Source organism: Zalophus californianus, chromosome 12, assembly GCF_009762305.2.
Source record: "Zalophus californianus isolate mZalCal1 chromosome 12, mZalCal1.pri.v2, whole genome shotgun sequence".
Classification (NCBI taxonomy): Eukaryota; Metazoa; Chordata; class Mammalia; order Carnivora; family Otariidae; genus Zalophus; species Zalophus californianus.
In genome coordinates this window covers 97,761,112-97,786,249 of record NC_045606.1, presented here as the reverse complement: position 1 = coordinate 97,786,249, position 25,138 = coordinate 97,761,112, and the positions used below count along the sequence as shown (strand labels likewise).

The following is a 25,138-nucleotide window of genomic DNA, read 5'->3' as shown; positions in this document are numbered from 1 at the left end:
TCAGAAATAAAGGAAACAACTGTACACAAGCAAAGTAAGATAATGTGTTCTGAGGAAAAATCATGAGGAATGGGAATACGTTTTTGCTGAAGTAATATTGTCTTAATACAACAGACCATTCGGGAATAGGGAATAAGATACTTCTGTCTCCAATGAATGACAGCTGGTCTGAGAGAGCAGAGCCAGGGCGTATGGTATTACTAAAACATGGAAATGGGGGTCTCCAAAGCAACAACTTAGACCCAAATGGGAAGGACCCTATCAAGTTTAATTAGTACTCCTACAGCTGTAAGACTAAGGGAAATACCAAGCCAGGTACATTTATCAAGAATTAAACTTGTTTCTGGTGAGTCCCCAAAGGTTCCCATAGAAGAAACACCTGCCTACACCTGCGAACCTGTAAAAGATCTAAAGTTGCTGCTCCAAAGGACCAATAAATAAAGCTCAATGAAGCTTTTAAAGTCATTTATTTTTCTGGGTTTTCTCCTTATACAATCTCTAGCAAAAGCAAGCGTCCCCAGCTAACGTTTGCAGTAGGTTCAACATTGTGCAGAAGCTTACAGAACAGTCCTTGCTGGATGTGTGGTCTACTCCCTGTATCCAGCACTTCAGGTCTCCCTTGGTGGGTTTCTCCATTACAGGATACAGATTTGCATTATTTACACCAATATATACAAGATATGATATACCAACCAGATACTAGCATGTACAGGGACATCTCTATTACTAACAAAAATGTTTTTTTGTTGGCCGATGGTAAGTACTACGTGGAATTCTCCAGGTCACGAAAGACATTTTTCCTACCCTCCGACCATTGAAATCATGACTGAATATTCCAACTCCAAAACTGAAGAAAAGAAAGCTTTGTGGATAACAGTTAAACCCAATAATAAGAGATATGCTGATGATGGCTACTTTCAAATATGGGATGAATTTATGTGGCTCACTCCTACTATAAGCCAATTAAACCAATAGGCCCTTCTGTGCTGGGAACAAAGAAATCATACCATTGATGCATGGCTTAATGCCACCTGCAAATTAGGGTGGCTCTCCCCGGAAGCTTGTGTGCATACTATTGTTTTATGATCAACCGACAGGTTTGCTACTGATTGGGTGACATGACCTAGCATCAGATGGCTAGCACCCAATGGAATTCACTGGCTATGTGGCACCAATTTGTAGCCACGGCCACCCGCTGGATTGATAGGGTGCTGAACCCTAGGCTTTCCCTGGATACAAGGGAGATGGTGTGAAGAAATACCTATGCCAGCAGATTATCCCCACTTCACTGCTGGACACAATCAGCCTTTCATTTGTATGATCACCAATTAGCCATTTTCTTTTTTTTTTTTTTGCCCTAAATGGGAATAGAAGACATGACCTGGCATATGGAGGCCCTAATAAACTATACAACAAAAGCCCTTAATGATACTATGCATGGGCTTTCCTTGTTAAACTCTGAAGCTGAATCAATGAGAAAGGCCGTATTACAAAATACGATGGCTCTGGATATAGTAACAGCAGCTCAAGGAGGAACTTGTGCTATTATTGAGACTGAATATGGTGTATATATTCCAGATAACTCTGCTAATGTACCCCAAATTTTAGCAGACCTGCATATCCAAATTAAGGCAATGTCTGCCTCCTCTAGTTCCCTCAATGACTGGATTTCTTCCTGGTTTAGTGGAAATGGATGGTCTTGGTGGAGAAAACTTCTTTTACTAATACTAATAGTAATTATGCTCGGTCTTCTTTACTGTGGGGACTATCATTGCTACATGTTTTGTATAAACATGTTGGACAAATTATCTGAACAGATGCTCTCTAGGAAGCATCCTATCCTTATGATGAGACCTCAAAGGTGCCTCTGAGTCAGACAACCTAAGATGAGGAGCCCTTCACCTAATTAGATAGTTCAAGATTTTTATGCCTCCCAACAGACAGGGTCTACAAGCCCTTTCAGCTTGAAGAAGCTACAGAAGAGGAGACCTTCACCCTTCAACACCCCTTAAGAATAAGGAAGGTAAAAATCCCAGAGTGAGATGAGATAAAGAAACTGAAGGAAACTCCATTTTTAGAAAGGCTCAACCTCTGCTTTTTTTCTGTTAGCTTCCTTTTACTCATGTTCTATATTTCATCTTACATCTGAATAAACCAAAGAAGCTATGTTCCCATTCCAAGTGGAAAGCAAGAAAGTTAATCATTTCTCAGAATTTCATCCTAGGCCCCACCCCTAAACACATGATGATTAAGAACGGGATCCCAAACATGTTCCAGAATGTTAGCTTCAAACAAACTTCAGCCAATGCTGGCATACCTTCAATGATTTATGAAATAATACCGATTACTCACCTGACACTCGCCTTTGATCAGACCCTACCCTGAATTCCTCAAGGAACACGGACCTTGAACCCCTTTCCAATATACACCCCAAACCCCAAGTGACAGAGACTAGACTCCCCCACCACTCCCCTTCCAAGTCTCCCAGACACTGTCTGCTATACTCTATCCTTTACGCTATTCAATAAACTGTTTTCACTTCCTCCTGGCTCACACTGGATTTGTATTCTGCATGAAGCCTAGTACCCTCTTGGCTAGTCCTATGGAACCCCTCTGGGTCCTTAGACCTGGCATGCCTATGTCACTAAAGTGAGACTGGTTATTTAAAGAAGGAAAACTTAGGACAAACTCTAATGTAAACAGGAAGCTTTATGGAGAAGGAATCTTTAGAAGGGAATTTTGTGTGTTGTCAATACTGGTTAAGATTAGAATAAATTTAAGTTAATGAGTTTCACTATCAAGAATACACTGGTGCAAAATTAAAACTTTTGTTTTCTCCTTGTTAAAACAACAAAGTTTTCTTGAACTACTGGTTTGCTCTTAATATTACAATAAGAAATTGTAAATGTTTTTATCTTTAAAGTTATCTGACTAGAAAGCAAGGATTCTGTTTTGCCAAAATAGTTTCCTATGTTTATCACGTCTTTTGGTTACTTTAAAAGGACAAAACAAAACAAAAAAACAAAACAAAAACCTGAGTCTTAATTTTTTTTAAAAAAAAGCTAAATTTTATTCACAGCTATATAAAATTCTGTATTTGCCTTTGTAATATTTTATTGTCATTTTAAACAGATAATTAAATATTTTTTTAAAGATTTTATTTATTTATTCATGAGAGACAGAGAGAGAGAGAGAGGCAGAGGGAGAAGCAGGCTCCCAAGGAGCAGGGAGCCCGATGTGGGACTTGATCCCAGGACCCTGGGATCATGACCTGAGCCGAAGGCAGACGCTTAACCATCTGAGCCACCCAGGCGCCCCTAATTAAATATTTTTTAACATGATCTATGATCCTACTTAATCAAATGTTCTAACCTTTTGATATTTTTTTACGTACTTCCCAAAATCAAATTCTAAAATGAAATCTTTGACCACATTCTACCTGAGATGTTCCAGAGAGCTTCTGAACATTTCAGATTTTGTGAGACTTATTTGATATGTTAAATGAAATGGGAAGCATTATCAAATAAATGACTCTAAACATTGTTAGACTGTGTTTGTGTAGATAATAATTAAAATAAGTGTTCTAAAATTGTATAAAACCCCCCTAGAAATCTGATATCCTGGTATGTTCTTGTTTTGAGGTGTGATAGGTCACAGAAATGGCCAAATTTCCTTGCCAAGTGCATCATAATGAACCCTAATCAAATCTTTAACCATAGCCATTTTTAAGTCTTGTCTGCAGTTACTGTTTTATGTTGATGCTACTGCAGATGTGTTTCTTCATCAATGAAGACTCATAGAAGGAACATTTCAGTACAGGTTTCTCATAACTGATTAAAAATGGGCAGAAGACATGAGTAGACATTTTCTAAAGAAGACATCCAGATGGCTAACAGACACATGAAAAGATGCTCAACATCACTTATCAGGGAAATGCAAGTCAAAACCACAAAGAAATAGCACTTCACACCTGTTACAATGGCTACAATCAACAACACAAGAAACAACAAGTGTTGGCGAGGATGTGGAGAAAGGGGAACCCTTTTACACTGTTGATGGGAATGCAAACTGGTGTAGCCACTGTGGAAAACAGCATGGTCCTCAAAAAGTTAAAAATAGAACTACCCTATGATCCAGCAGTCACACTGCTAGGTATTTACCCAAAGAATACAAAAATACTAATTCAAAGGGATACATGGGCCTTGATGTTTACAGCAGCATTACCTACAATAGTCAAATTATGGAAACAGCCCATCTGTCCATCAACTGATGAATGGATAAAGATGTGGTGTGTGTGTGTGTGTGTGTGTGTGTGTGTGTGTGTGTGTGTGTGTGTGTGTGTGTTCAGCCATATAAAGACCGAAGTCTTGCCATTTGCAATGACGTGGATGGAGCTGGAGAGTATTATGATAAGTGAAATAAATCAGAGAAAGACAAATACCATATGATTTCATTCATATGTGGAATTTAAGAAACAAAACATATGAATAAAGGGAAAAAAAGAGAGAAGCAAACCAAGAAACAGATTCTTAACTATAGACAACAAACTGATGGTTATCAGAAGAGGGGTGGGTTGGGGGATGGGTTAATTGGTGATGGGGATTAAGGAGTGCACTTGCTGTGATGAGCACAGGTGGATGTATGAAGTTCTGAATAATCACTATATTGTACACCTAAAACTAATATTATGCTGTATGTTAACTAAATGGAATTTAAATAAAAACTTGAAAAAGAAAAAAATAACCTTAAGATTATGAAACCGAATTAGGTAAGAATTTCTAAAACCAGTGGAAAAAGTGGATCAAGCAAAAAGTAACACGGGACTGAATGAACTGAGGAAGAAAATTATAATTTTTAGGACTTTTTATTTAAAACATAGCCGACTTTTAATTTTTTTTTAAGACTTTGTTTATTTGAGAGAGAGAGTGCACAAGCAAGGAGGAGGATCAGAGGGAGAGGGAGAAACAGGCTCCCTGCTCAGCGGGGCTTGATCCCAGGACCCTGAGATCACGACCTGAGCTGAAGGCAGAAGCTTAACCAACTGAGCCACACATGTGCCCTATAGCTGACTTCTTAAAATGTTTTTTTGTTTTGCCAGATCTAAGGAAATCTCTTGAGCTAACAGACCTACAGCAATTTAATAAATTATACCATTAGAAGCAGGACTGAAACATGTATCTTTTCTTACCTGAAAGCTCCTAAATTAAAAAAAAATTTCGGTGAGTATTCTTGTATTTAATGGCAATATATTTATTTGCCTAAGTTCAGTAAGAATCTGTTCTTCTTGTAACAGGAATACAATTGAAAACACTGGTTATGTTATTAGCAAGGCTTTGACTAGAATGTCCTATTTGAGACATCACAGACTGAAAAATGACCAAAATAGCTTTAAGGAACCAAGGTCGACTATATGCAACCAACAGAGCCCCTGGGAGATGTTGCTGTGATGCCTTGCTTACCATTTCCAGGAGCCTTAACAGGTGAGTAAAGAAGGTCATGTCCTGGCAGGTGCAAGAACCTCAGGATATTTTGGGAAGAGAGGAATTCATCCAAATCTGCAGGTACTATAGGCAAATCTAGAAATTCCTTATAAAAGGTCCCAGCAGAGCACAATGAAAAGAACATATCTGGCCAATCACTGTTCTTGCTGTGCTTATGTAAATAATTAGGCCAGGTTGTTAAAACTAAACTTATTTTGCAACAAATGATAATTTGACTATCTTTGGTAAAAATAGGGATGATTACAGAGAAAAAAAGTTTCAATAACACACTTGAGTAAATATTAGATTCTAATACTGTTTATTATAAACTAGACTAGATCTTGATTTCTTCTAGTGCGTGACTGCAACTCTCCAAACTACCATCTTGGTTTTTTGTTTCGTTTTGTTTTGTTTTTTTCCTTCCACCTTGCTGAGTTGGAAAATGCTGCATTTGAGAACTGAAAACTGCCCTTTTTCCTGAAGCACTGAAAGCTAAATGTGAACAACTTGATGTTACCTTAAGAGAAATCACGAAAGCTCATGTATAGACAATTTTCATGCCTATCGCTCAGTGGGCCATTCAAAGATCTCCAGAGACATTTGAACTACAAACCAGGAAAAAATCTGTCACACTGCCACTGCCCGTTCTCCCTCTACCTAAAGGTGCTTAGAGCTTGACCTCTAAAAATCTCCACTGGCTATCCTCAGAACTCAGAAATTTATTTATATTTTGATCTAATCATTAACCATTGTTTTTCCTTCATTTCTATAGAAACACCTCTTGTTTAATACCTGATTTCTTGAACCACAGGCCTAACTTTGAAAACACATCTGCATCATCACCTCCTAAAATAATTTTAACTGAACTGACCTATTGTTCAGAACTAAAACTGGTTCAATGAGACAGAACAATTTATCAGTTCAACTAATAATATGAAACCCTTGAGGAAAGTTTCAGAGGGAACTATATAGGCCAAGGGCAGGCTGCCCCAAGATGGGTCACTTTGGCATAAAGATTATTTTGAGTTCAAAGTAATCAAAACCCAGCAGATGCAGGAAAAGCTCTCCCCCTCTCTGCCAACTGCCTGCAATTACATTGGAAAGGAGCCTGTACTAGGAAGAAAGCTATTAACAGACATTCCCCTTTCTGTGCTCAGACTCTAACCCTCTATCCTTAGTTCATAAGCTTCATGTTGCCTCAGTGTGTCTGGAATTTCAAGTCTGGATTCCCTATAGGTACACCTATTAAATTTTATTTTCTCCTGTTAATCTGTCTCACATGAATCTGATTCTAAGTCCAGCTAGAAGGACCACACATCAGAGGAAGGTCTTTCTTCCTGACATCAGTCTAGAATTCTCCTAATTTTCCAATATCCTAGTTTTCCTAAAATCTTGGGCTCTACTAACTTCACTTTCCCCCGTGCTTTTCTTTATCAGATCCTAGTTACGGTTCCTTACCTATTTTCATTTCTTTTTCATTTTTAGGTCCAACCCAGGGGCTAGGCCTTCTTAATTGTTTCACACCTCAGGTATTGTAGTTTCCTAATTTGCCCTCCTGCTTTCAATCTTATTCCTATACAGTACAAAATATATTCTCATGTCAAAGCCTCCAAGTCAGGAATTTCAGAAAATTCCTATTTTGTAATAAATAAAATCCAAATTCTTTACTGGAATGTGCTATTAAAAACTATCTTGCTATGATCACACAATACACTTAAAGCTACATTTTCATTCAAGCAAAGCTGTATCCTAAATGACTCCACTACAATATTATGCTAGAAAAATAGTTTTTTTTACAAACTGAGATATGCAATTTTAAAATGTACATTTTAAAATATGCTAATCACTAATAATTGAACTATTCTTTTTTCTCAGCACATGCAAACTATCCTCTTGCACTAATGTAGATATAAAAAATTAAAGTAAAATCATGCAGATATAAAACTTGAAATATAACTCAGACTATTACTTTTTGTGTTTTCTCATGAGAATAATCAATTTAATAGTAGTTTGATGTGAAAATATTTTTATTTAGCAGTAACCCAAAAAAGAAGATTAATGAGATATTTAGTGTAGGGTGCCACTGATCACATAAACTGCCCCAAAATTGTTTACTGTCTCCTATGTGCCTTTATTTTTTTGAATGTCGTATTTTACAGGTAATGGCCATGTCTAATGAAAATGTCTATAATTTAAAGAAAATTTTTAATTGGAGCAGCCTAAAGTGGTTGATCAGATGGTATTATCTGATCTAAGTACAGTAACCACCTGATAAATTTATTAATTTTATTTTAGATAAGAAACAAAAAAAAACAGTTAAAGACAGAATTTTAGACAGATCCACAGCTTAAATATCTATTCATTGGGATAACAGTTCTCTTCTGAGAATCCTATTTACTCCCAGCAATTAAAAGTAACATGCTTATAAAAGGCAAGATGAAAAGAAGTACCTTGTAGAAATCACACTGACATATGCAGATAGGCTGACTACAACTGATGTCAGTCAAATCTGTTTCTCAACTTGGCCAAACAATCTTAAAGATCATGAGAATGTCTACTCTGTTATAAGTATCTAAGAAATGGTTCACTAATACTAGGTTTGGTTTGCATTTTTTTTTTCTCTGAATGGTTTAACTAAATTCTGCATTTTCTCTGAAGAGGCCACACATCATACTCTCCTACTCTCCTCACCTTAATAGGAAGTGAGTAAAAGGGAATATGTTCTATATTTCCTATTTTAAATAACTACATATAGAAAATATTCTTTTGAATAGATTCCTACTAATAAATTTAATAAGAGTTTATTAATAAGACTACCATAATAAAAGATTTAAGCACGTTTTACTCATAAATACTATTAGACAAGTTACTAAAGATAGAAAAATTTAGACAAAATAATTCAGAAACTTAAGGCTATGAACTTTGAAAACCCTGCATATGCTTTTCAAAGGACAGACTGACAACTATGTGGAAAAAATATATTTTAGGCCTTGAAGCGAGTCATGCTAGATGTCTAAAAATTGGTATCCAACAGACTGCATTCTCAGAAGACAGGGCAATTAAGTTACACTACATAGTAAACAAAACAAAAAGATAAGCTCTGAAATAAAGACAATTTTATTCTTAATTCTGCCAGCACCTAGCTGTGTAAACTTGGATAAGCTCGAACAAGAGAGCTACACAGGAACAAAGACCACTGTGGTCAGAAAAGGAAATAACGGTAGTTAAAAACTACTGAGAACAAATTAGTTATAAAAACATACCAGGTATCAAAACTTGTGACATGAAGCTAAAGTATTATTTGGAGGGAAAATTTTAAGATGATCTATAGTAGAAAAGGAAAAAAGAGTGAAAACTAATGACTTAAGCACATGACTTCAGAAGTTAGGGAAAAAACCAAAATAAGTTTAAGGAATATATAAGAAAATTTTAAGAGTGGGAATAAAAAAAGATTTGAGGGCCATAAGATTCTCTATAAGTAAAATTGGAAAATCTCTGGTGACAGTTATCTCCCAAAACAAGAAAAAATTAGCAATATCAGAAATGGAGAGAGAACATAACTATAGACAGATTAAAAATAAAACCAGGGGCGCCTGGGTGGCTCAGATGATTAAGTGTCTGACTTTAGCTCAAGTCATGATCTCAAGATTCTGGGATCGAGCTGCATGTCAGGCTCCCAGCTCAGTGGAAAGTCTGCTTCTCCGTCTCCTTCTGCCTCTTCTCCTGCTTGTGCTCTCTCTGTCTCTCTGTCTCTCTCTCTCAAATGAATAAATAAAATATTTTTTTAAAAAAATAAATAAAACCATAATGCAATGAAAAAACAATGAACAAGCCGTATGTCATTAAAATTAAAGTGAAATGGTCACTGTGCCACAAAAATATAACCTAACAAAAATGACCTAAGAAGCAATATAAATCATTTTTAAAAGTTAAAACTGACGATGCAAATATCTTCCCACTGCTGGGAGAAAGCTTCTCACGATTGCTCATGTTTCTGCACATCTTGTGAGCAGAGCTTCTGTGCTGGACTATCTTTTTAAGGTGGTTGTATAGCAAGCAGCTGGGGAGGTAGATGTATTGTTCCTTCTGGATAAGGGGGCAGGTTTGTTTATGGTCCCATACAATAAAGATAACATCTTTAAGACAAAGGTCAGGTGGGCTTGCTTGCAATTCCTAACGGAATGTTTCTGAAGCCTGGATTTCCTTAGCTGTCTTCCAAATCTGGATGTGCAGCATCCACGTAGGCCAGTCTGCATCATCCCTTTGGACTTTATGGGGCAAAGGGAACTGATGTGAATATGAAACTCATAAATAAAAACAGGACAAAACAAAGCTCTGAAAATACCAAGTGCTAATGATAATACTGTGCAGGGGAACTCTAATGCACTGCTGGTAGGAATGTAAAATGGTATAGCCAGTTAGGAAAACAGTTTGGCAGCTTCTTAAACATACCCAGCAATCACACTACTCAAAAAAAAAAAAAAATGAAAATCTATCTTCACACGAAAGTCTGAATGTGAGTTTTTATGGTAGCTTTATTCATAACCATCCCAATCCAGAAACATCCCAAATATGCATCAATGGATACATGAATAAACAAAGTATAGAACTTCCACCAGTCCATTGCTCAACTAACTTCCTGCTATAATTCATCAAGGGGCAAGTCCTACCTGGACTATTTTTTTTTTCTCCATCCTCCCTATTTTCCACTAGCCATGTTTCCATAGTGCCCTTGTGTTCTAATTCTTTTTTTTTTAAGATTTTATTTATTTATTTGAGAGAGAATGAGATAGAGAGAGCATGAGAGGGGGGAAGGTCAGAGGGAGAAGACTCCCTGCTGAGGAGGGTGCCCGATGCGGGACTCGATCCCAGGACTCCAGGATCCTGACCTGAGCCGAAGGCAGTCGCTTAACCAACTGAGCCACCCAGGCGCCCCACTGTGTTCTAATTCTTTCCTAAAAGTTGTCTCTGCCTCAGCTTTAAAGGAAACAAATCACATGTCCTGATTTAAAAGGGAAAATAAATCATGGAAAAAAAACACTTTTCATCCTACTCACTTTATAATACCATATCCTTCTTTATTCACTGCCCAAACTTCCTGAAGAGGCAACTTGCTAACGAGCCTACCAAGGGTCTAAGTCTCATTACCCATTCTTTCTTTCTGCTCCTAGATATACACAGTTCCCTGTGCTACTACAATCAAATCCAAGGCTGCTTTCTCAGTTCTGACCTTCTGCAACTGCTCTGGAGCACCTGGTATCCTTATAGTATCTTTTTCTCTTCAAGACTTGACCTCATTTTGATTCTGGGATAGGAATCACTTCTCCTATCTCTGACTTCTGCCTCTCAATTCTTCCTTTCTGGAAGGTCTCGTTCTAATCCAAACATTAGAGACTGATTTCCATACCTATACCACCAGTCCTAAAATGGATTTTGAAATCTAGGCCAGAATTTCCAGCTCTCTATCTGACATCTATATTTGAATAGCTGGAAAATGTTCCTAATTGAAAAAGTTTTTGCCTTATCACCACCAAAACTTGTTCCATTTCTTTCTCTTCATACTGTTTGCTGACGCTGCCATCCTCCTAATCCTTCCCAGCCCAGACTCTTCTGTCCCACCTGTAACTTTTCCTCTTCCTCACCCACATCCACAATGTCCTGGGGGGCCTGTCTCTCCCATTCTGGCTTTTCCACTCCTGTGGCCACTGTACTTTCTCAAACCCTCACCCTCCCCTGACAGCCCTCTGAATATTCTCCCTGCTTCCAGTCTTCTCCTTCTTCAATTTACTTTATATACTACCTGAAGAGGGATCTTTCTAAAGTAAAATCTCATCCTGTGAAAACCTAATTACTTAACCCAAAGTATAGACACAGGTTGCCTTTGTTCACATATTGCCAACTCAATAAACCGAAAAGAATAATTTGTACAATTATCACCCTTTGTTTTGTTTATAGGATGGTAAATGAATCACTTAACAGATTCTTTTCAACAGATTAACAGAATTGACTTGGCTGAACAAATATGTTTGTTATATTGCTGTCATGCATATACAACTATAGGGTTCTTTTTAGTTAGAACCTGAGACAAATAGCCAGTTATAGCTCCAGATTTAGAGAAAATCTATACTGCAGTTTCCATTTTTAATGCTTTCTTTTATAATGAAAGATGATCCATTTCTTGTGCAATGGGATGATAATTTCTAGGGATTCACTATATTCCCCTGTGCCTAAGAAAATTTTATTCGCTTTCTGAAATGAATAATTTAAAACGTCAAAGAGATGACCACCACTTCAACTTCTGAACATATTTTCCTCAACTAAGGGGATGGAGGCAGGGAATGTAGAAAACAGGGCACACTGAAGATAAACCAAACCTATGGTTTAAAGATGCGCAATAGCAAAATGTGATTCAGAGCAAGGTTTGTTTTGTTTTCCTCCCCAGCACATTCAGGTGTGACAGATGCAGCTTTGCACTAATTTTATGGAATTTTTTTTTTTTTTTAAATCACTGAGACAAAGCTAATAAGCAATGGGTGTTGCTAGCCAATTATACACCACCCGAGATTCTGGAAAATAAAAAAAAAAAAAAAAGAGAGCTTATTTTGAACCTGCCCTTTTGAATAAGTGTCAAAACAAACAAAATGAGCCTTACTAGCTATTAGGTTACTTTAAGAATAAAATGGTGCTATTCAGGTCTATTTATAAACTTGTCTTTGAGAAATACCCTACATTACCATCTAAAGGAAAGACTGGCAGCATGCGAGAAAGAAGTAAAAAGAAAGTAAAATTAAACCTCTAATAGAAAGCAGACATAAAAATAAACCAAATATTATTTGAAAGTACATGTTAATTTCCATGGGGCGCCTGGATGGATCAGCTCAGGTCATGATCTCAGGGTCCTGGGATCGAGCCCCCACAACGGGCTCCCTGCTCAGTGGGGAGTCTGCTTTTCCCTCACCCTCTGTACCTTTCCCTGCTCAGGTTGCACGGGCACACACCCTCTCTCTCAAATAAATAAAAAACATGAAAAAATAATAAAGAAACTACATATTAATTTCCATATTTAACCATTATTGTATGAAGAAAATATCTGTCAAATTATATATTATATAAACAAAAATCTAAAACATTTTATAAACCTTATCAAAAGATTATATCAATGGAGCAAGCATATGACATTCGTAATGTGGTTTTCAAAGTGATTTAGATTCAGGAATGTTTTGTTACTTTGATAAGCCAACATAAAATCAGACTTTGGGCTCCAGTCATTGTATTGATATAGTTTTGATAGTAGTATTCTACCGTCATTTGCTTCTACACATAAATTATCTATTTATGTTTCACATAAACACTTATGCATTATAATGCTTTCATGTATAGCTTGGGATCCTATCTTCAATTTTATATCCGTCAAGAATCTCCAAGCACAATAAATATATTTAGCTTTCTAGCCATAAAAACTGATGATGTCAAATAAGCATATACCTTGATCTATCAGAGATATATACATTTATACACAAGCAGAATGAGAAGGACAGGAACTTTAAATCACATGGCAGTCTAAAAATTTGTCATTTTTTGCCTTTTTGTTTTAATTCTGAAATAATTTTAGACTCACATGTGGTTGTGAAAATGGTATAGAGTTCCTATGTACTCTTTCCCTGCCTCCTCCAATGATAACATCTCACGTAATCATACTACAATCATCAAAACCATAAGACTGACACTGGCACAACTACAGATTTTATTCTGATTTAATTAAATGTACATGCTGTTTTGGTGTTTGGGAAAGGAGGAGAGGAAGATACAAGTTTTACCATTCGTACAGATTTGTGTAACCTCTACCAACTGTGATATATAATGCTTCTATCATACAAAAGTAGTTTTCTCTTCGATTGTAAACTTAACAAATCAGTAAAATAGGCTTAGAAAATCCAGTTTTGCTTTTATTTCTGAATTTAGTCCTCACTATAGTGTACATTATTTCTTGCCATTGATGGGCTATTTTGTGACTGTCATTGTGACTGTTAGATATTGGACACTAAGTGTTAATAATAAAGTATAAAGCAAACAACTGAGGCTGTATCTAAACATGGGATTAAGTTCTAGAAGAGACAAAGTGTTCCCAACTGAGTTAATTGAGGGGAATAAAGAGAGGAGCTACAACAGTACCTTATCTCCAGCTGAGCCTCACTGACTATATGCAAATTAGAAGGCCAAGTATGGAAATAAAGGGAAAAAAAAAAAAGCAAAACACTTAATGGGAACAATAAGCTTTTTTGCCATTTTACTGTGAAACCCAAACAGCTTTGGTCCCGGGAAGACCCAGTTACATCTCTAGTGGTGATGAAGGAATTCAGAGGGTCCCTGAGGGTGACCAGTGAATGACATCCACAGAGCGCAGAAGCAGAGAAGTCTTGGCAGGTGACTAGCAGTCACAGAGAACAGTGACAGCTCCAAGCAAAACAGACTCTGTGAGGAGCATATGCTCCTCCAGCTTATGAATGAGAGGTGAGTAGTTGCTGGGGTGAGGAAATCTGGCTGGAAGGGAAGTAGATGTGGCTATACAAGGACAACAGGAAGGATCCTTGTTCTGATGGAACTATATTGTATCCTTATTGTACCAATGTCGATAATCTAGTTCTAATACTGTACTATTAGTTTTGCAAAACGTCAACACTGGCAGAAACTGGATAAAAAGGGGACATGGAATCTCTCCATTTATTATCTCTAACACAAGCAAGAGAATCTGTAACTATCTTAAAGTAAGTTTAAATTAAAAAAAGAGTATATGCTATGTATCCTAACTGTCCCAATTGAAGTATTAAAACGTGCATCTTATTTTAAGATTTGTATTTATTTATTTCAAGTGGTGTGGAGCAGAGGGAGAGGGAGAAACAGACTCTCCAGTGAGCAAGCAAGGAGCCTGATGCAGGGCTCCATCCCAGGACCCTGGGATCACGACCTGAGCCAAAGGCAGACACTTAACCCACTGAGCTACCCAAGTGCCCCAAAATCTGCATCTTAGAGTGGATTTACTTTTTGCCTCAAAATGATGTAAAATTTCTAAGCAAATGTCCACATATGTCAAAGGAGAAAAGCAAATAAATTATAAGCTTCTTCTTCAGAGGTTGAAAGTATCAGATACCCTCCCCCATGTTAATATCAGTCTATTTAAAATAAATATAATAAATTAAACATGCAAAAGTTTATCATAAGGCATGGAACTCAGTGCCCTGAACTACAACAGTCAGGCATCAGATAAGTTTGTTTAAATTGTCTCTACAGAAGATTACAAGTTATTATTAATGGTTCTCAGATAGATAAAAATTGGTAGATTCTGTTATAAAAAGTAGAATCACTGAACACCAAATACATACATCAAATATTAATCAGAAACATGCAAAATGATGATCACTATGATGTTTGATGAATATAATAAAGTTCTTTGATTAGAAAAATAAATATAAGGCTCAGGAATGTTTTCCAATTTGAAGGGGAAAAAATTTTTGGCAAAATTCCACATTGTAAAAATTTGGTTATGGATAAAACAATAGTTTATTGTGTGTCTTATTGATGAAAATGTTAACAAAAGAATCCTCCATAGATTTTATTTGATATTTATAACAACAGAGAAAATGAACAATTTATAATGTATGTTTGTAGATAATCCTAAGCACTTCTACACAGTGAAAACCTAGGCCAGTGAGAAAATTTTGCAATAAAATATGGATATGGAGAAGTGGAAAGTGGGCTTTAACATGATCAATTTATGGTGATTTTCTAAGGGGGAGTAGAGTGTCCAAACTTGTATTTCTGGAATAGTGGGCTTGTAACAACTGAGGACAGATCTAGGAGTCACTGTAGATTATCCCTGACAGGCAAGAACTCATTTAACTCTCACCATAAAGCCAGACCAAGGAAAAGGAATGGGAAACTTTATCCCCCTGTAGTAAAAGACAATGTTCCTATGGGATACTATTTGTAATTCTGGTCACCAAACTTTAACAAAGAAATAATAAAACTTTAGAAGGTTAGAGAGGATAGCTGAAATGGTCAAAAGAATACAGATTCTTGGGGTGCCTGCGTGGCTCAGTCATTAGGCGTCTGCCTTCGGCTCAGGTCATGATCCCAGGGTCCTGGGATGGATGGAGCCTCGCATCTGGCTCCCTGCTCAGCGGGAAGCCTGCTTCTCCCTCTCCCACTCCCCCTGCTTGTGTTCCCTCTCTCGCTGTGTCTCTCTCTGTCAAATAAATAAAAAATCTTAAAAAAAAAATACAGATTCTTCTACATATGAATAAGGGGATTTTAAAATATTAGTATCAGTACAAAAATATAAAGTGAAACAGGAAAACAGGGTTTCACAGCCATACTCAAAATGTATCCATTAATACATCAGTGTCAACTCTGCTGAGGAGTTTTTCCTGAGCCCTCTATAGGTCAAAAATTCATCTATGCTTGATGAAGGCAAATAAGTGAACTGCTATCAAATTCTCAAGGAGTATAAAACAGAGGGGAATAACAAAATATTATATGCCTAAGGCAATATTTGAAGGTAAAAATCCACAAAGAGAAGCAAAATATAACAAGATCAAGTTGGGTAAATATAAGTATAAATATTTTAATTGAAGTTCAAAAGTTAATTAAACCAGTAGGAAGAGGGACATATGTTTTTGTTGAGTTGGAAAAGGCATGAGGTTTGTCCCGATTCCAGTTCATTGAGAGTTATCACATGTTCAAACAGGAAGTGAGACACACAACAATACTACTTTGACTTTAGAATGAATTATTATCCTAAGTATTAGAAATAAAATATCCTTGCCAAAGAAGACAACAGCTCTAGAATGAATTATTATCCTAAGTATCAGAAATAAAATATCCATGCCAAGGAACACAACAGCTCAACAGTATTTTTCCACTGGTCAGGACTGCAATCGTCTGGAAAACATATCATACAAAGAATTGGCTAAAACAAAACAACAAAAAACCTATATGAGCATTAATAAATTATCAAAAATTTGCTCATCCCTTTTAAATATCTCTACAGAATGTGTGATTAAAAATAACAAGAGGATATGTTTGATTATTAGGACAACAGACCAAGTTCTAGAATTTATGGATGATCACTGAACTGGAATGAGTCATTAAATAATCATGTAATCATTTTAGGATTTTTGTCAAATTTTTGCATTTATAAACCTGGGGTACTAGGCAGATTCCCAGGCTGTCCGTTTTTAAAATCACAGAACAATGTACAATGTTAATATGAAATGCATTATTATACTGATATATCTAAGAACATGGGACCACCCTCTTCGTTCGTCACCCAGTATCAGCGTTCTCTGACTGAGGTGCACCCCCCGCCCCCGCCATGCTGTCCCCATTTGCCCAGAGAGGCTGGGGTAAAGGAGATGTTCAACTGACTTCTGAAGCTAGGTTTCACCTGTCCAGCTGCTGGCACAGTTACAAATTGTTTTAATTGTTTAGAAAACTTGGCATTGATGACACAACATTCCTGAGTTATTGAAAGAAACACAGCTGCACTGCACTCTCCCTTTGCTCTGAATTTCCCCTCAAACCCAGGCATACCTGAAGAACAACAACAAGACACTGGCAATGCAGCACAATGCAGCAGACTTTCTCCTCCAGGTGACAGCTTTAAAGGGGTCAACTCAAATGAATGAGAGCTCCATATATCAAGGAAAACCAGTGGTTTTGCAAGATGTACAGTGCTCCAATAAAACAGTTAATAAGAAAGGTCAAGGCACACTTTGCCCACATCTCTCATTCCAGGCCAGACCCTTTCAACACCATTACCTCTCTACCGTGTTATTAATTCATCCTAATTAGGCATTCAAACTCTACTTTCACACTATAAAGTCTACAGAACAACAGAAAATATTCTAAAATAGGTCATATAAAATATTCTAAAATAGTTTATATAAATATTCAAAAGCCTTCACTGGCATTTTGGTGCTTATTGCATCAAGTATGAATTAAAAAAAACAACAGAAAACTCAGTGGAGGATTCAGTATCATCTATGGTATATACAGAATCTATTTCTCCCAATTATCTACTGTCACCTATAGGCATTATGGACCCACACTATATTACTCCACTGTATTGGTCCTAACTGTCATATACTTTTTATTTATGCATTTTCTCATGCTATTTACTGTAACTAGAACATTTCTGGACACTTAAATTTTTACTCTCTAAACACTATCTATCATTGAAGACCTACATCAATTACCTCCTTTATAACCCTAGTTTGACCACATCTATTTTGTTTTGAGCTCTTGTGGCTCTGAAACACCATTACTATACAAAGTACTTTCTACTTTGTAGCGTGAGAACTTACACACTTGGGGGTGCCTGGGTGGCTCAGTCAGTTAAGCATTTACCTTCCGCTCACATCAGGATCTCAGGGTCCTGTGATCAAGCCCCACATAGGGCCCTGCATCAGGCTCCCTGCTCAGTGGGGAGTCTGCTTCTCCCTCTCCCTCTGACCCTCCTTCCCACTTGTGCTCTCTCTCTCTCAAATAAATAAAATCTTAAAAAAAAAAGAACTTGCACACTTGATTCTCATATCTGAAACATGTCAAGTAGAGATGAACTGTTTATTTACCTGCATAGTCCTTCAATCTGGATGTGTGCTTTACATATGCTAAGGCAAAATGGTCATTGAGTGTAAAATAAATTAGTGATAAATTGATAAATAATGCATTAATACCAACATCATGATGAACATTCTAATAATGCCAATTTCACCTATTATATTAAACACATTTGAAGTTTAATCTATAAAAGAAAGACTTTCTAAGAAAGTTACAGAGATACAAGTCCTTAGCTACTGAAGCTTGCTTTACATTTGTTTTCACTTCTATTGTGAATTTTTAAAAATAGTATTCTCAATTTGTGAGACATCATCTAGACAACAGAGCCTTCCATTGTAAGTGCCATTCAGTCAACTATCATATGATTTGTTGAGCGCTAGAAGGTCAAACAGCATATAAGAGAAACCCAAGGAGATGGCACCACACCAGAATACAGGAACATTTAGAAATGCATTTCTACATTCAGCGATACCTGGCTACACAGGAGAGAAAATGCTCACTTCCTTGAAGGTCTATTTTTGAAGTGCTTATGAGGGTATTATGGATTATATATAGGGATTAGTGAGAAAAATTATCCAAAATTTGAAATTAAGGTAAGAGAATTCTGAGTGCCCAGTCATACTAAAGAACTGTTTAATAAACCTGCTTACAAATCATTGATTTTTCTAAAGAAACACTTTTTTAAAACTTATTATAGATTATTGAATAAAACCCTGGATCTATAAAGACGAATGTTAATTATAGAAGATTAATACATTGCAAATGATGTTTCTCTAGTAGAAATGTTAATGGTTTCTATCCAACAGAAATAATGGCTCCGTTATAGATTTATTGCCTTGTCCAACATTAAGCAATTTTGTATTTAACTTATTTTGACATTCTTTCCTTCACTGATCATATACAACATTCTCTCATATCTTTTATTTTTTTAACCACCTCTAGCATCCTTCAGTTTATTAGTGAGTTAAGCAAATCTTTGATATATGCCCACCATATATTTGTATAAAATCATGTTTGTTTTTTTTCTACATTTTGAAGTTTATACTTGGCAAGTACATTGTGAAAATAGCTATTCAGTGAAAACAAGTTAGTTTACTGCTCTTATTGTTTCCTAAGCCTTTGGCATTATCAAAAAGTCTATCTTCAAAAACAATTAAAAACTGAGTGGGAGATGTTAAAAAGTTACAGAGAATTTAAACCAAAATAGTAAATTTTACTTAAGATATTTTGATAATGCATTTTACATAATGAGAAGCAGAAATGAAGGGACTGAAGGAGGGGAAAAGACTTACAAATGTGTACATTCATTTTATCTACGGGGCGGGGGGCGGGAACAACAGGAATCCTTTAAATTGAAATATTTTCACTAGCTCAGATGACCAAGATATGATGAAGAATAAAACTGATTAAATTTTTTTTGTAAGCAGCACAAGTCATCGCTCCCCCTCCTTCAGGACCTCCTGCCCCCGGGCTGTCCCTGACTACACGTGCATTTTTCTCTGTGGGATCACAGCAGGCCTGCCCTCTGCACAGGGACCTATGCACGCCTTGCACCTTATCTCTGCCACACCCAAATGTAATTTATCTGTGGCCCATTCTTTTAGAGCTCTACTCTTGATTGCAAAACAACCAGCTAATCTCCAAAGTACTGTACCTTGCTAATTCAAGTTTTCTGTAAGAAGTAATATGAGACTTTGAAAAGAAGCTTTTCAGAAAAAAAAAAAATCTAAAATATAATAAGGAATTTGAAAACTGGAATTTTAGGTTTTTTGACAAATCAAAGAAGAAATAATTTGTTCAAATGGGACTATCTTCAAAAGTGAGCTATTTACTCTTCATACAGGACCAGTTCTTATTAAGAAGCCCTGGGAATTAGTCTGTATGGGTTTATGATAATTTAAAGCTTACACTTTATTGTCTGTTTTTCAGTTTTGCTATTTCAAAGATTATCCACAGCAAAGTTTATAATGGGCAAGAGGGGAAAGAGATTTGAATATAGAAATATTCAATTCTTTAAATCCATGGAATGATCTTCTGTTGAGATTTCTCAGCATGCTAAGTACAGGAGCACATGTGGCTTAAACTCAAAAAAAGAACAAAGATACTTGCCTTTCCCAATGACACTTAGACAAGCAATCAGATATTAGACTAAAAGACTGTCATCGCTCACTGGTTTTCTCTGCTTTCATCAACAGTGAGAGCTAGCTAAGTTCTACTCAAATTAGCACTGATGTGTCAGAAAGTTTTTGAAAAGTCATACAGCTTTCAATCTCCTAGAACTCAAATAGAAAATTACGAAATTTCTCATGTTCCCAAGGGGTGAACACAGGGCACAAGCAACGAAAACCAGGTAAGTACTATAAAAATACTCAATTAAAGTAAAGACTTTGCAACCTGATATACCTCATGATAATGTCTACTGCTACTCAGGAGAAGTGACAGTTGATTTACCCATCAAACCTAAGAAGGAAGAAATTGAGGGCCAGTGAATCAGCTTCTAAGTTCTTACTGCAGGTAGACACTAGCACCTTGGAGCCATACGTCAATGACTAGGATACAGAGGAGTCAGAATGAAGTTTGATGGTGGTGGAAAGGAAAGGAAAGATGGTTTATGAGATTTCTAAGAATCCCTTTTCCATATCTATACTATTTCTGGTGTTTTAAATCTTCCTTAAATTCAAAAGAACACAGCATTCAAAACTGATGAAGCATATGAAATGCACATATTGATACAAGAGTAATTCACTGACTCAAGCCCATTTTGCCCTCAAAAACATAAAAAACCAGAAACTGTTCCAACCTACACAATACCATGACACCGCTAAGATTCTTCTTCATGAACCATGACATCCTCTGAGTATCCCACTGACGGAGCCACTTAACATTAGCAATTAGTCAATCACGGACATGAAGATTATATTATCACTATTACCACACAAAAACAAAAATGAGTCTTTAGATGTTATAAGGGCATGATATATTTAAACAGATATATATATATATATATTTTTTTTTTTTTTTTAAATCAGAATTCTCTTTTTAGGATGATGCCAGCATTTCGGCTACAGAATAAAAAATGATCACTGACTCAGTGTATTTGAAGACAAAAGAAAGCAATATGATTAAAAAGAAGTGCCAGAAATGTCCCTAGAGCTTCATATTTTTTCTAAATTCTCCCAGCAACCCATTTTATTTTGCAGATGTGGATTAAACCCATTTTACAGATGAGGATATGGAGGCTGAGAGTGTTTTAGCAGTGTTCCCAAAGCCACTTTGCTCATCATTTTGACTCCCCTTAACCCGGATCTATGTCCTGAATCAGACAACCTAAATGGTACACTAACCATTCCTTTGTCCTTTGTTTTCTAAACTGCCTAAAAATCAAACACTGTGAAGAAAGAAAAAAAAGAAAACTTCTGCCAAAAGCATCCATAACATTTACTGAGCACAATTAAAGTTAGCTGATTCACTGAAATGATTTAAGAAATTAATTCCTTAACATCTACAAAAAACTGTTATATGACATTTTATAGCAAGCTTTTTTTTTTCATTTGGCATTAATAATCTTAAAATTATGTATCAATTTGTCAGACATCTCAATTAGAGCAGTCAACAAAACAATAGCATATTAGCGTGCTTTCCTTAATGTCGTGTACAAACAGCTGAAGAATCTCCAGGGGCCGATTACAGAAGAGTGTGTATTATTTAGGCCTCTTCTTTCTACTTTGTTTTCTGTTGCCAAGACTTGAGACCTTTCACTACGGATTAACACTCTTTCCACCAAAGACTGGCAAGGGAGCTGAATGCTGTGGATGCTAAATCAATCCATTTGGCTGGCTGAGCTGACAGCTGGGGTAGGGTGGGGGGGTGTTAGTAGGGTAGGAATACAGAACTAAACATTATGTTAAATCAAAAAGAAAAGAGTAAATATTTGGATTTTTGGATGATCTGTGAATTCCTGTTCTTTGAGCTAAATAAATGATGATGTCCTCACTTCAGGGAAGTTAACTTATTTATTGTTGGATAATGTAACAAAAGTTTCTATGATTACTGATAAAATGTAAGGTATTACATCAGTGATTAGAAAATAAGAGGATCATAAAGCACATTCACAGAACAAGCCAACACATTAGAAATTACTGGATGTAATTTAGAAAAGCAGAACATGTACTACAGCTAAATATATGTTTTATTAGAAAACAGAAATATAAGGGTGCCTGGGTGGCTCAGTCAGTTAAGTGTCAGACTCTTGATCTCAGCTCAGGTCATGATCTCAGAGTCATGTGATCAAGCCCCTTGTCAGGTTCCGCACTGGGCCTGCTTAAGACCCTCTCTCTCCTTCTCCCCTTGCCCTCCCCCTCCCCCCCAAACCCCACAGAAATACAGATTATATTCCTGAGGTCTAATCCCTACTGGGAAAATGCATTTGCTTAGGAATATAGAATACTAATTCACATTAAAATGAGATAAATAACCTACAGATTCCTTTAGTGAGTTCATTTAATCACATCCAAAGCAGGTGAAAGGCACTGTTACTCTCCTTGATGTCAAATCACAAACATCCTTTTTTCATTCATTAACTCTTTGAGCTTCCAATATACACTTTCATATTTTTAGCCTGTACCTCTCTTTAATTTATCCAAAACTTGCCCTAAACACAAAAGCATATTTGGAAAAGAAAAAGAGTTTTCTGTCCTCAGCAAATGGCACTGTATCAGGGTCACGGAAAACACTGGGTTAATGATAAAGACAGGATTCAGCTCTCAAGAATCTCACTTTCAGCTGGAGAAGTACATATAGGTAGATCTGAATAGTAAGACAATACTCCATGATATCTCACAAGGGAGTGAATGATTACTTGCTCAAGAAATTATGCTAACAACATATGCTACTTAAGCATTCAGAGGAAGTAGATGGGTGTGGACAAAATGTTCCAGAAAAGGCAGAAATTAGAGAGAGATCCTGACAGTGGCTAAGCAGTGAGGTAGAGGAAAAGCATTTTAGGCAGAACAGCCAGTTCTGAGGCACTGATGTAAAGACAGAGTGGTTAGGAACAGTATGTTGCCTAGAGCTTGGCTGAAATGGTTACATAATGTAGGAAATATATAACTAAATGAAATGCTGGGATTCGACTCCAGAAATCACTTAGCACAAAGCTAAAAGTTTAGTCCTGATTCTGAAGACAACTGCACGTTGCAACGTTTCAGAACGTTCACCAAGTTCAGTATCATGGCCTATTTAGTTTTCATGCATCATTCACTCCAGACCTTTTCTATTCTTTGCTTTCACACCTTGACACTTTTAAATTACAGATCAGATTCCTGTAGGATGCCCATCAATTTGTGTTTCTCTAATGCTTCTTTAGGATGAGATTTAGGTTATACATTTTAGCAGAAATAACACAGAAGTGAAGCTTCCTGTGGGTGGTGCATGATGATATCCATTTGTTCCATTATTGGTAATATAAATTTTGATCACTTGCCAAGCCTTCCCCATAATAAGGTACTCTTTTTCCCAAATCAATTAATCATTTTAGAGGAAGGTACATTCAGATTATGTAAATACTCCATTCCCCCATCAAATTTTTACCATTTATTTTTTTATTGTTTTATTGTTATGTTAATCACCATATATTACATCATTAGTTTTTGATGTAGTGTTCCATGATTCATTGTTTGTTCATAACACCCACTGCTCCACGCAGAATGTGCCCTCTTTAATACCCATCACCAGGCTAACCCATCCCCCTACCCTCCTCCCCTCTAGAACCCTCAGTTTGTTTTTCAGAGTCCATCATCTCTCATGGTTCGTCTCCCCCTCTGACTTACTCCCCTTCATTCTTCCTCTCCTGTTATCTTCTTCTTTTTCTTTTTTCTTAAAATATGTTGCGTTATTTCTTTCAGAATTACAGATCTGTGATTCAACACTCTTGCACAATTCACAGCGCTCACCGTAGCACATACCCTCCCCAATGTCTATCACCCAGCCACCCCATCCCTCCCACCCCTAACCACACCAGTAACACTCATTTTGTTTCCTGAGATTAAGAATTCTTCATATCAGTGAGGTCATATGATACATGTCTTTCTCTGATTGACTTACTTCACTAAGCATAAGACCCTCCAGTTCCATCCACGTCGTTGCAAATGACAAGATCTCATTCATTTAGATGGCTGCATAATATTCCATTGTGTATATATACCACATCTTCTTTTACATTCATCTGTCGATGGACATCTTGGCTCTTTCCACAGTTTGGCTATTGTGGACATTGCTGCTATAAACATTGGGGTGCACGTACCCCTTCAGGTCCCTACATTTGTATCTTTGGGGTAAATACCCAGTAGTGCAATTGCTGGATCGAATGGTAGCTCTAATTTCAACTGTTTGAGGAACCTCCATACTGTTTTCCAGAGGGGTTGCACCAGCTTGCATTCCCACCAACAGTGTAGGAGGGTTCCCCTTTCTCCACATCCCCTCCAACATCTGTCGTTCCCTGTCTTGTTAATTTTAGCCATTCTGACGGGTGTGAGGTGGTATCTCATTGAGGTTTTGATTTGGATTTCCCTGATGCCGAGCGATGTTGAGCACTTTTTCATGTGTCTGTTGGCCATTTGGATGTCTGCTTTGGAAAAATGTCTGCTCATGTCTTCTGCCCATTTCTTGATTGGATTATTTGTTCTTTGGGTGTTGAGTTTGATAAGTTCTTTATAGATTTTGGATACTAGCCCTTTATCTGATCTGTCATTTGCAAATATTTTCTACCATTCTGTCGGTTGTCTTTTGGACTTCTAATACTATGTTGAATAGCAGTGGTGAGAGTGGACATCCCTGCCGCGTTCCTGAACTTAGGGGAAAAACTCTCAGCCTTTCCCCATTGAGAATGATATTCGCTGTAGGTTTTTCATAGATGGATTTTATGATATTGAGGTATGTACCCTCTAACCCTATACTCTGAAGAGTTTTGATCAAGAAAGGATGCTGTACTTTGTCAAATGCTTTTTCTGCATCTTTTGAGAGGATCCTATGATTCTTGTTCT

At 36.8% G+C, this 25,138-nt stretch overlaps 1 protein-coding gene across 2 annotated transcripts in view; it reads right to left on the bottom strand.

Annotated features, from left to right (window-relative positions):
• The window catches only part of CNTNAP2 (contactin associated protein 2), a 2,031,041-nt gene that overhangs the window by 1,162,472 nt on the left and 843,431 nt on the right, over positions 1-25,138 (bottom strand). The gene's annotated exons all lie outside the window — the stretch shown is intronic.